The sequence below is a fragment of the Carcharhinus amblyrhynchos genome, unplaced genomic scaffold (assembly GCF_965287045.1).
Source record: "Carcharhinus amblyrhynchos unplaced genomic scaffold, sCarAmb.v2.hapA chromosome_1155, whole genome shotgun sequence".
In the NCBI taxonomy this organism is placed as follows: Eukaryota; Metazoa; Chordata; class Chondrichthyes; order Carcharhiniformes; family Carcharhinidae; genus Carcharhinus; species Carcharhinus amblyrhynchos.
The window spans coordinates 5953-15487 of NW_027650895.1; the positions used below are offsets into that span (position 1 = coordinate 5953).

The window sequence follows — 9535 nt, forward strand, 5'->3', positions numbered from 1 at the left end:
TCGCTCCCACTGTACACAATCCCAATCCCCTTCCCGTTCGCTCCCACTCTACACAATCCCAATCCCCTTCCCGTTCACTCCCACTGTACACAATCCCAATCCCCTTCCCGTTCACTCCCACTGTACACAATCCCAATCCCCCTTCCCGTTCACTCCCACTGTACACAATCCCGATCCCCTTCCCGTTCACTCCCACTGTACACAATCCCAACCCCCTTCCCGTTCACTCCTACTGTACACAGTCCCAATCCCCTTCCCGTTCACTCCCACTGTGCACAATCCCGATCCCCTTCCCATTCACTCCCACTGTACACAATCCCAATCCCCCTTCCCGTTCACTCCCACTGTACACAATCCCAATCCCCCTTCCCGTTCACTCCCACTGTGCACAATCCCAATCCTGTTTACTCCCACTGTACACAATCCCAATCCCCTTCCCGTTCACTCCCACTGTACACAATCCCAATCCCCCTTCCCGTTCACTCCCACTGTACACAATCCCAATCCCCCTTCCCGTTCACTCCCACTGTACACAATCCCAATCCCAATCCCCTTCCCGTTCACTCCCACTGTACACAATCCCAATCCCCTTCCCGTTCACTCCCACTGTACACAATCCCAATCCCCTTCCCGTTCACTCCCACTGTACACAATCCCAATCCCCTTCCCGTTCACTCCCACTGTACACAATCCCAATCCCAATCCCGTTCACTCCCACTGTACACAATCCCAGTCCCCTTCCCGTTCACTCCCACTGTACACAATCCCGATCCCCTTCCCGTTCACTCCCACTGTACACAATCCCAATCCCCCTTCCCGTTCACTCCCACTGTACACAATCCCAATCCCCTTCCCGTTTACTCCCACTGTACACAATCCCGATCCCCTTCCCGTTCACTCCCACTGTACACAATCCCGATCCCCCTTCCCGTTCACTCCCACTGTACACAATCCCGATCCCCTTCCCGTTCACTCCCACTGTACACAATCCCAATCCCCTTCCCGTTCACTCCCCCTGTACACAATCCCAATCCCCTTCCCGTTCACTCCCACTGTACACAATCCCAATCCCCCTTCCCGTTCACTCCCACTGTACACAATCCCAATCCCCTTCCCGTTCACTCCCACTGTACACAGTCCCAATCCCCTTCCCGTTCACTCCCACTGTACACAATCCCAATCCCCTTCCCGTTCACTCCCACTGTACACAATCCCAATCCCAATCCCCTTCCCGTTCACTCCCACTGTACACAATCCCAATCCCCTTCCCGTTCACTCCCACTGTACACAATCCCAATCCCCCTTCCCGTTCACTCCCACTGTGCACAATCCCAATCCCAAACCCCTTCCCATTCACTCCCACTGTACACAATCCCAATCCCGTTCTCTCCCACTGTACACAATCCCAATCCCCTTCCCGTTCACTCCCACTGCACACAATCCCAATCCCAATCCCCTTCCCGTTCACTCCCACTGTACACAATCCCAATCCCAATTCCCTTCCCGTTCGCTCCCACTGTACACAATCCCAATCCCCTTCCCGTTCACTCCCACTGTACACAATCCCAATCCCCTTCCCGTTCACTCCCACTGTACACAATCCCGATCCCCTTCCCGTTCACTCCCACTGTACACAATCCCAATCCCCTTCCCGTTCACTCCCACTGTACACAATCCCAATCCCCTTCCCGTTCACTCCCACTCTACACAATCCCAATCCCCTTCCCGTTCACTCCCACTGTGCACATTCCCAATCCCAAACCCCTTCCCATTCACTCCCACTGTACACAATCCCAATCTCCTTCCCGTTCACTCCCACTCTACACAATCCCAATCCCCTTCCCGTTCACTCCCACTCTACACAATCCCAATCCCCTTCCCGTTCACTCCCACTGTACACAATCCCAATCCCCTTCCCGTTCACTCCCACTCTACACAATCCCAATCCCCTTCCCGTTCACTCCCACTGTACACAATCCCGATCCCCTTCCCGTTCACTCCCACTGTACACAATCCCAATCCCCTTCCCGTTCACTCCCACTGTACACAATCCCAATCCCCTTCCCGTTCACTCCCACTGTACACAATCCCAATCCCCCTTCCCGTTCACTCCCACTGTACACAATCCCAAACCCCTTCCCATTCACTCCCACTGTACACAATCCCAATCCCCTTCCCGTTCACTCCCACTGTACACAGTCCCAATCCCCTTCCCGTTCACTCCCACTGTACACAATCCCAATCCCCTTCCCGTTCACTCCCACTGTACACAATCCCAATCCCCTTCCCGTTCACTCCCACTGTACACAGTCCCAATCCCCTTCCCGTTCACTCCCACTGTACACAATCCCAAACCCCTTCCCGTTCACTCCTACTGTACACAATCCCAATCCCCTTCCCGTTCACTCCCACTGTACACAATCCCAATCCCCTTCCCGTTCACTCCCACTGTACACAGTCCCAATCCCCTTCCCGTTCACTCCCACTGTACACAATCCCAATCCCCTTCCCGTTCACTCCCACTGTACACAATCCCGATCCCCCTTCCCGTTCACTCCCACTGTACACAATCCCAATCCCCTTCCCGTTCACTCCCACTGTACACAATCCCAATCCCCTTCCCGTTCACTCCCACTGTACACAATCTCAATCCCCTTCCCGTTCACTCCCACTGTACACAATCCCAATCCCCTCCCCGTTCTCCCCCTCAGGTTGTGGTGTGTGGGTGTTTAGTCAATGTTCAGACACGCTGGTGGTTGTAAGTTGGGGTGGGGGGACAGATGTGTCCGTTTTTATTGCCCTGGCGATAGCTGCGGAGATGCCGGATTATTTACAGCGCGATCGCTGGTGCACAGACATGAAACAAGAGGCCATTTGGCCTTCCTCGTCTGGCCTTGCCCCTTCGTTGAGTCTGTGCCTGCCTTGCTAAGCTCCACCTCCATTCCCTCCCTCCCTCCCCCGATATGTCCTCCAATCCGTCCCCCCTCCGTCAGGGCTCTGTCCGAATGGGATTAATTGGGAGTTTGTGTGTCGGTGCGTACCCAATGGGCTGAATGGCCTCTTCTTGCACTGTGAACTTCTATGCCTCGGTGTCCTAGCTCTCTCTCTCTGTCTCTCCCCACTGTCAGTGTCTCCCCCTCCCTAATTGCCCCACTAATGGGTGTGGGTGAGGCGCAGTCTGGAATAGCTGCAGTCCCCCACCCCTCCCCCCCGGCATGTATCTGCGTGGTGTAGGTCCACCCACGGAGCTGTTAGGGAGGGAGTTCCAGAGATTTTGTCACAGTGAAGGAACGGCCGATATATTTCCAAGTCAGGATGGGGAGGTCGTGGGGGGGGGGTGGTCTCGGAGGGGGTAACTTGCAGGCGGTGGGTGTTCCCCATGTGTCTGCTGCCCCCCACCCCACTCCTCCTCCTGCGAGGTGGGGGGGGGGCGGGGGAGGAGTTTGGAAGGCGCTGTGGAAGGAGCCTTGGCGAGTCGCTGCGGGACATCCAGTAGTCGGTGCACACAGCTGCCTCTGTGCGTCGGTGGTGGAGGGAGCGGATGTCGAAGGTGGAGGTTAGTGTGTCGATTGAGCGGGGGGTGGGGGGGTGGGGGGGACCGGGAGGTGGGAGGGAAGGAGGTGTGGGGGGAGGGGAGGGGGGCTGCTTTGTCCCCGGATGGTGTCGAGCTTCTCGAGTGTTGTTGGGAGCCGCACCCGTCCTGGCGAGCGGAGAGTATCCCATCACACTCCTGGCTTGTGTCCTTGTAGATGGTGGGACAGACTGGGTGGGGAGGAGGTGGTGTGAGTCAGGAGGTGAGTTACTGTCCGCAGGATCCCCAGCCTCTGACCCGCTCTGGGAGACACAGGATTTATCTGGCTGGGTTCCAGTTCAGTTTCTGGTCAATGGTAACCCCCAGGATGTCGATAGTTGGGCGGGGGGTGGGGGGGGATTCAGCGATGGAAACACCATTGAACATCAAGGTGGGGGGGGCGGAGATGGTTAGATTCTCTCTCATTGGAGATGGGCTTTGCCTGGTACCTGTGTGTACCGTTTCTCACCACTAGGTGGGCCGAGATTGGAATATTGTGGTGGATGCGGAATATATGGACTTGCTAAAGGCACAGGATTTATCTGGCTGGGTCCAGTTCAGTTTCTGGTCAATGGTCACCCCCCAGGATCTCAATATTGAATATCCTAATGTCTCCCCCCACCAACACCGAACACCCCAACCCCCCACCCCACATTCTCTGTGTCTCTCTCTCCCCTCGCGTGACGAACAGAACATTTGCAAGGCCATGGGAGGGGGGTGGGGGATATCTCTCGATCTGGAATGATTGCTGTAGCAGTGACGTGCATGCATCAGGAGGAGGGGGAGAGAGAGAGAGAGAGACAAGGGGTGTGGGGGTGGGTGGGGTAGGAGTGCGTCCCCGTCCGCGGTCATTCCGGAACGTTCTCCATCTTGGGGTAACCGAAGGTTTCGAAGGGTTTGTAGCTTCGACCGTGAGTCTTCAGGCTGTGCCCCACATCTGGAAGGAGAGGGAGATGGTCAGGTCCCTCTGGACAGATGTGTCCCTCCCTCCTCTCCCCACCTCCCTCGCCCCCCCCTCTCTCTCTGGGCCTCCCTCAACCCCTCTCTCTCTCTCTCTGGGCCTCCCTCGCCCCCTCTCTCTCTCTCTCTCTCTGGGCCTCCCTCACCCCCTCTCTCTCTCTCTGGGCCTCCCTCACCCCCTCTCTCTCTCTCTGGGCCTCCCTCACCCCCTCTCTCTCTCTCTCTGGGCCTCCCTCACCCCCTCTCTCTCTCTCTCTGGGCCTCCCTCGCCTCCTCTCTCTCTCTGGGCCTCCCTCGCCCCCTCTCTCTCTCTGGGCCTCCCTCGCCCCCCTCTCTCTCTCTCTGGGCCTCCCTCGCCTCCTCTCTCTCTCTCTGGGCCTCCCTCGCCTCCTCTCTCTCTCTCTGGGCCTCCCTCGCCCCCCCTCTCTCTCTCTGGGCCTCCCTCGCCCCCCCCCATCTCTCTCTGGGCCTCCCTCGCCCCCCCCCCCCCTCTCTCTAGGCCTCCCTCGCCCCCTCTCTCTCTCTCTCTCTGGGCCTCCCTCGCCCCCCCTCTCTCTCTCTGGGCCTCCCTCGCCCCCCCCCCCTCTCTCTCTGGGCCTCCCTCGCCCCCCCCCCTTCTCTCTCTGGGCCTCCCTCGCCCCCCCCCCCTCTCTCTGGGCCTCCCTCGCCCCCTCTCTCTCTCTCTGGGCCTCCCTCGCCCCCTCTCTCTCTCTGGGCCTCCCTCGCCCCCTCTCTCTCTCTCTGGGCCTCCCTCGCCCCCTCTCTCTCTCTCTGGGCCTCCCTCGCCCCCCCCCCCCTCTCTCTCTGGGCCTCCCTCACCCCCCCTCTCTCTCTCTCTGGGCCTCCCTCGCCCCCCCTCTCTCTCTCTCTCTCTCTCTGGGCCTCCCTCGCCCTCTCTCTCTCTCTGGGCCTCCCGCGCTCCCCCCTCCCTCTCTCCCGTGCTCCCCCCTCCCCCTCCCTGACCCTCGGTGTGAGGGAGACCACCAGCTCGGGTAAATGCCCTGGGGGGGGGGTTACGGAGATACGCCCTGGGGTGGGATTGTGGTCGGTGCAGACTCGACGGGCCGAATGGCCTCCGTCTGCACGGCAGGGAATCTATGATTCTTGGGGTGAAGAAGTGCCTCCCCCTCCCCTCCGTTCCTAAATGGCCCAAACTCCCCCTCCCCCTCCCCCTCCCCCTCCCGGTCACCGGCCGGTGGAGCCGAGCCGGGGGTCAGTCAGAGATCAATTGCTACGTGGAATTTGCACGTTGTCCGGTGGGGGTCGGATGGCGCGCGTGTGGGCGAGACCTTGAGGATTGGCTTGCGTCGCGCGGCCTGGCGTCCCACCACCAGCGCGGGAGGCAACGACCGCGCCCAGAGTGCGCCCCGTCGCCGCTCACCCTCGTCCCGTCGCCGCTCACCCTCGTCCCTGCTGTACCGGGAAGCATTGAGTTTAAATTTCTGTACGAACATATTCCTGCAGCGTTCCATCCTCATGTACTCTGGAAGAGCCGAAGGGATTAGTGTCAGAAATCGGGACGTTGTAAATCTTATTCTTCTGAATTCCAGTGAGTATAACCCCCGTCTGCTCAGTCTCTCCTCATAATCCAACCCTCTCAAATCCGGAATCAACCCTAGTGAATCTCCTCTGCACCCCCTCCAGTGCCAGTATATCCTTTCTCAAGTAAGGAGACCAAAACTGTACACAGTAACTCCAGGCGTGGCCTCACCAGCACCTTAACATAACCTCGCTGTTTTTAAACCCCATCCCTCGGGCAATGAAGGACAAAATCCCATTTCCCACCTTCATTCCCTGCTGCTCCTGCCAACCAACTCCTGGAGATTCCTGCACAAGGACACCCAGATCCCTCTGTACAGCAAACTCCCGCCAACCAACTCCTGGAGATTCCTGCACAAGGACGCCCAGATCCCTCTGCACAGCAAACTCCCGCCAACCAACTCCTGGAGATTCCTGCACAAGGACACCCAGATCCCTCTGCACAGCAAACTCCCGCCAACCAACTCCTGGAGATTCCCGCACAAGGACGCCCAGATCCCTCTGCACAGCAAACTCCTGCCAACCAACTCCTGGAGATTCCTGCACAAGGACACCAAGGTCCCCGACTGAACTAAATCCCCCCTACCCTTCCGGGGACCGTATCCCTCTATTCCCCATCCTATTCATGGATTTGTCCAGACGCCCCCTTAAAACTCACTCCCGTATCCACTTCCACTCCCTCCCCCCGGCAGCGAGTTCCAGGCACCCACCCCCCCTCTGTGTAAAAAATCTGCCTCGTACATCTCCTTTAAACCTTGCCCCTCGCACCTTAAACCTGTGCCCCCCCGCGTAATTGACTCTTCCACCCTGGGGGGGGAAAAAGCTTCTGACTCTCCACTCTGTCCCTCATCATCTTGTAGACTTCTATCAGGTCTCCCCCTCAACCTCCAGTGAGAACAAACCAAGTTTCTCCAACCTCTCCCCATAGCTAATGCCCTCCGTACCAGGGGCAAACATCCTGGTAAATCTTTTCTGTAACCCTCTCCAAAGCCTCCACATCCTTCTGGTAGTGTGGGTGACCCAGAATTGAACTCTATATTCCAAGTGCGGCCTCACTAAGGTTCTATAAAGCTGCAACGTGACTTGCCAATTTTTAAACTCAGTGCCCCGGCCGATGAAGGCAAGCATGCCGTATGCCTTCTTGACTCCCTTCTCCACCTGCGTTGCCACTTTCAGTGACCTGTGTACCTGTACGCCCAGATCCCTCTGCCTATCAATACTCTGTGTACCTGTACGCCCAGATCCCTCTGCCTATCAATACTCTGTGTACCTGTACGCCCAGATCCCTCTGCCTATCAATACTCTGTGTACCTGTACACCCAGATCCCTCTGCCTATCAATACTCTGTGTACCTGTACACCCAGATCCCTCTGCCTATCAATACTCTGTGTACCTGTACGCCCAGATCCCTCTGCCTATCAATACTCTGTGTACCTGTACGCCCAGATCCCTCTGCCTATCAATACTCTGTGTACCTGTACGCCCAGATCCCTCTGCCTATCAATACTCTGTACCTGTACGCCCGGATCCCTCTGCCTATCAATACTCTGTGTACCTGTACGCCCAGATCCCTCTGCCTATCAATACTCTGTGTACCTGTACGCCCGGATCCCTCTGCCTATCAATACTCTGTGTACCTGTACGCCCGGATCCCTCTGCCTATCAATACTCTGTGTACCTGTACACCCAGATCCCTCTGCCTATCAATACTCTGTGTACCTGTACGCCCGGATCCCTCTGCCTATCAATACTCTGTGTACCTGTACACCCAGATCCCTCTGCCTATCAATACTCTGTGTACCTGTACGCCCAGATCCCTCTGCCTATCAATACTCTGTGTACCTGTACACCCAGATCCCTCTGCCTATCAATACTCTGAAGGGTTCTGCCATTTACTGTATATTTCCTATCTGTATTAGACCCTCCAAAATGCATCACCTCACATTTGTCCAGATTAAACTCCATCTGCCATCTCTCCGAGTCTCCAGCTGATCTCTATCCTGCTCTGTATCCTCTGATGGTCCCCATCCCTCTCCGCAAATCCACCTACCTTTGTGTCATCCACAAACTTGCTAATCAAACCAGTTACGTTTTCCTCCAAATCATTTATATATATTGCAAACAGCAGAGGTCCCAGCCCTGATCCCTGAGGAACACCACTGAACAAGAACGTGACACAGCCCCCAAATTAAGCAAAGGTAGTGCCTCTGGAAGTTCTCAGAGTAGACATGAAGCTCCCCGCCTCTCTCAGTTTTCCTCACTCCGATTTAAAGTGGGCAGCACAGTCGGGGACATTGAGAGATCAATTGCCGCGTCAACAAAGCAGGAGGACTGCTGACGGAGGCAGCCAATTTTAGCTCATGAATGCTCAAGGGTGATGGGGCACGGTGTCAAGGTGAGGCCCCCTCTGGCAGAACCAAGGAGGGCAAAACACTCAAGGCCAGAAACGAGCTTCAGGGGTTCCTACAAAATAGCCAAACCGCTGGCTCATCCTCGCCACATGTCTGCGTCCTAGCCCGCACGTGGCGCGCGTGCACCGTACCTTCCTCGGGAGTGTCCCCCGCCACCAACAGCTCCTCCTGTCGTCCGGAAGAGAGAGTGGCCCCCATTTTCTCATAATCTGGGAGAGAATGGAAAATAAGGGACCTGAATATGCGACAGTGTAGAGAGAGTTTTACTCTGTATCTAACCCTGTGCTGTACCTGTCCTGGGAGTGTTTGATGGGGGGACAGTGTAGAGGGGGCTTTACTCTGTATCTAACCCCGTGCTGTACCTGTCCTGGGAGTGTTTGATGGGGGGACAGTGTAGAGGGGGCTTTACTCTGTATCTAACCCCGTGCTGTACCTGTCCTGGGAGTGTTTGATGCGGGGACAGTGTAGAGGGAGCTTTACTCTGTATCTAACCCCGTGCTGTACCTGTCCTGGGAGTGTTTGATGGGGGGACAGTGTAGAGGGAGCTTTACTCTGTATCTAACCCTGTGCTGTACCTGTCCTGGGAGTGTTTGATGGGGGACAGTGTAGAGGGAGCTTTACTCTGTATCTAACCCCGTGCTGTACCTGTCCTGGGAGTGTTTGATGGGGGGACAGTGTAGAGGGAGCTTTACTCTGTATCTAACCCCGTGCTGTACCTGTCCTGGGAGTGTTTGATGGGGGGACAGTGTAGAGGGAGCTTTACTCTGTATCTAACCCCGTGCTGTACCTGTCCTGGGAGTGTTTGATGGGGGGACAGTGTAGAGGGAGCTTTACTCTGTATCTAACCCCGTGCTGTACCTGTCCTGGGAGTGTTTGATGGGGGGACAGTGTAGAGGGAGCTTTACTCTGTATCTAACCCTGTGCTGTACCTGTCCTGGGAGTGTTTGATGGGGGGGACAGTGTAGAGGGAGCTTTACTCTGTATCTAACCCCGTGCTGTACCTGTCCTGGGAGTGTTTGATGGGGGGACAGTGTAGAGGGAGCTTTACTCTGTA

At 56.6% G+C, this 9535-nt stretch overlaps 1 long non-coding RNA gene across 1 annotated transcript; it reads right to left on the bottom strand.

Annotated features, from left to right (window-relative positions):
* Positions 1 to 4410: 4410 nt before the first annotated feature.
* LOC145340567 (uncharacterized) lies at positions 4411 to 8683 on the bottom strand. The gene is made up of 3 exons (XR_013886260.1): positions 8613 to 8683; positions 5913 to 6014; positions 4411 to 4508 (listed from the first exon to the last, which is right to left on the bottom strand). It is a non-coding gene; the product is annotated as an uncharacterized LOC145340567 (long non-coding RNA).
* Positions 8684 to 9535: the final 852 nt, after the last annotated feature.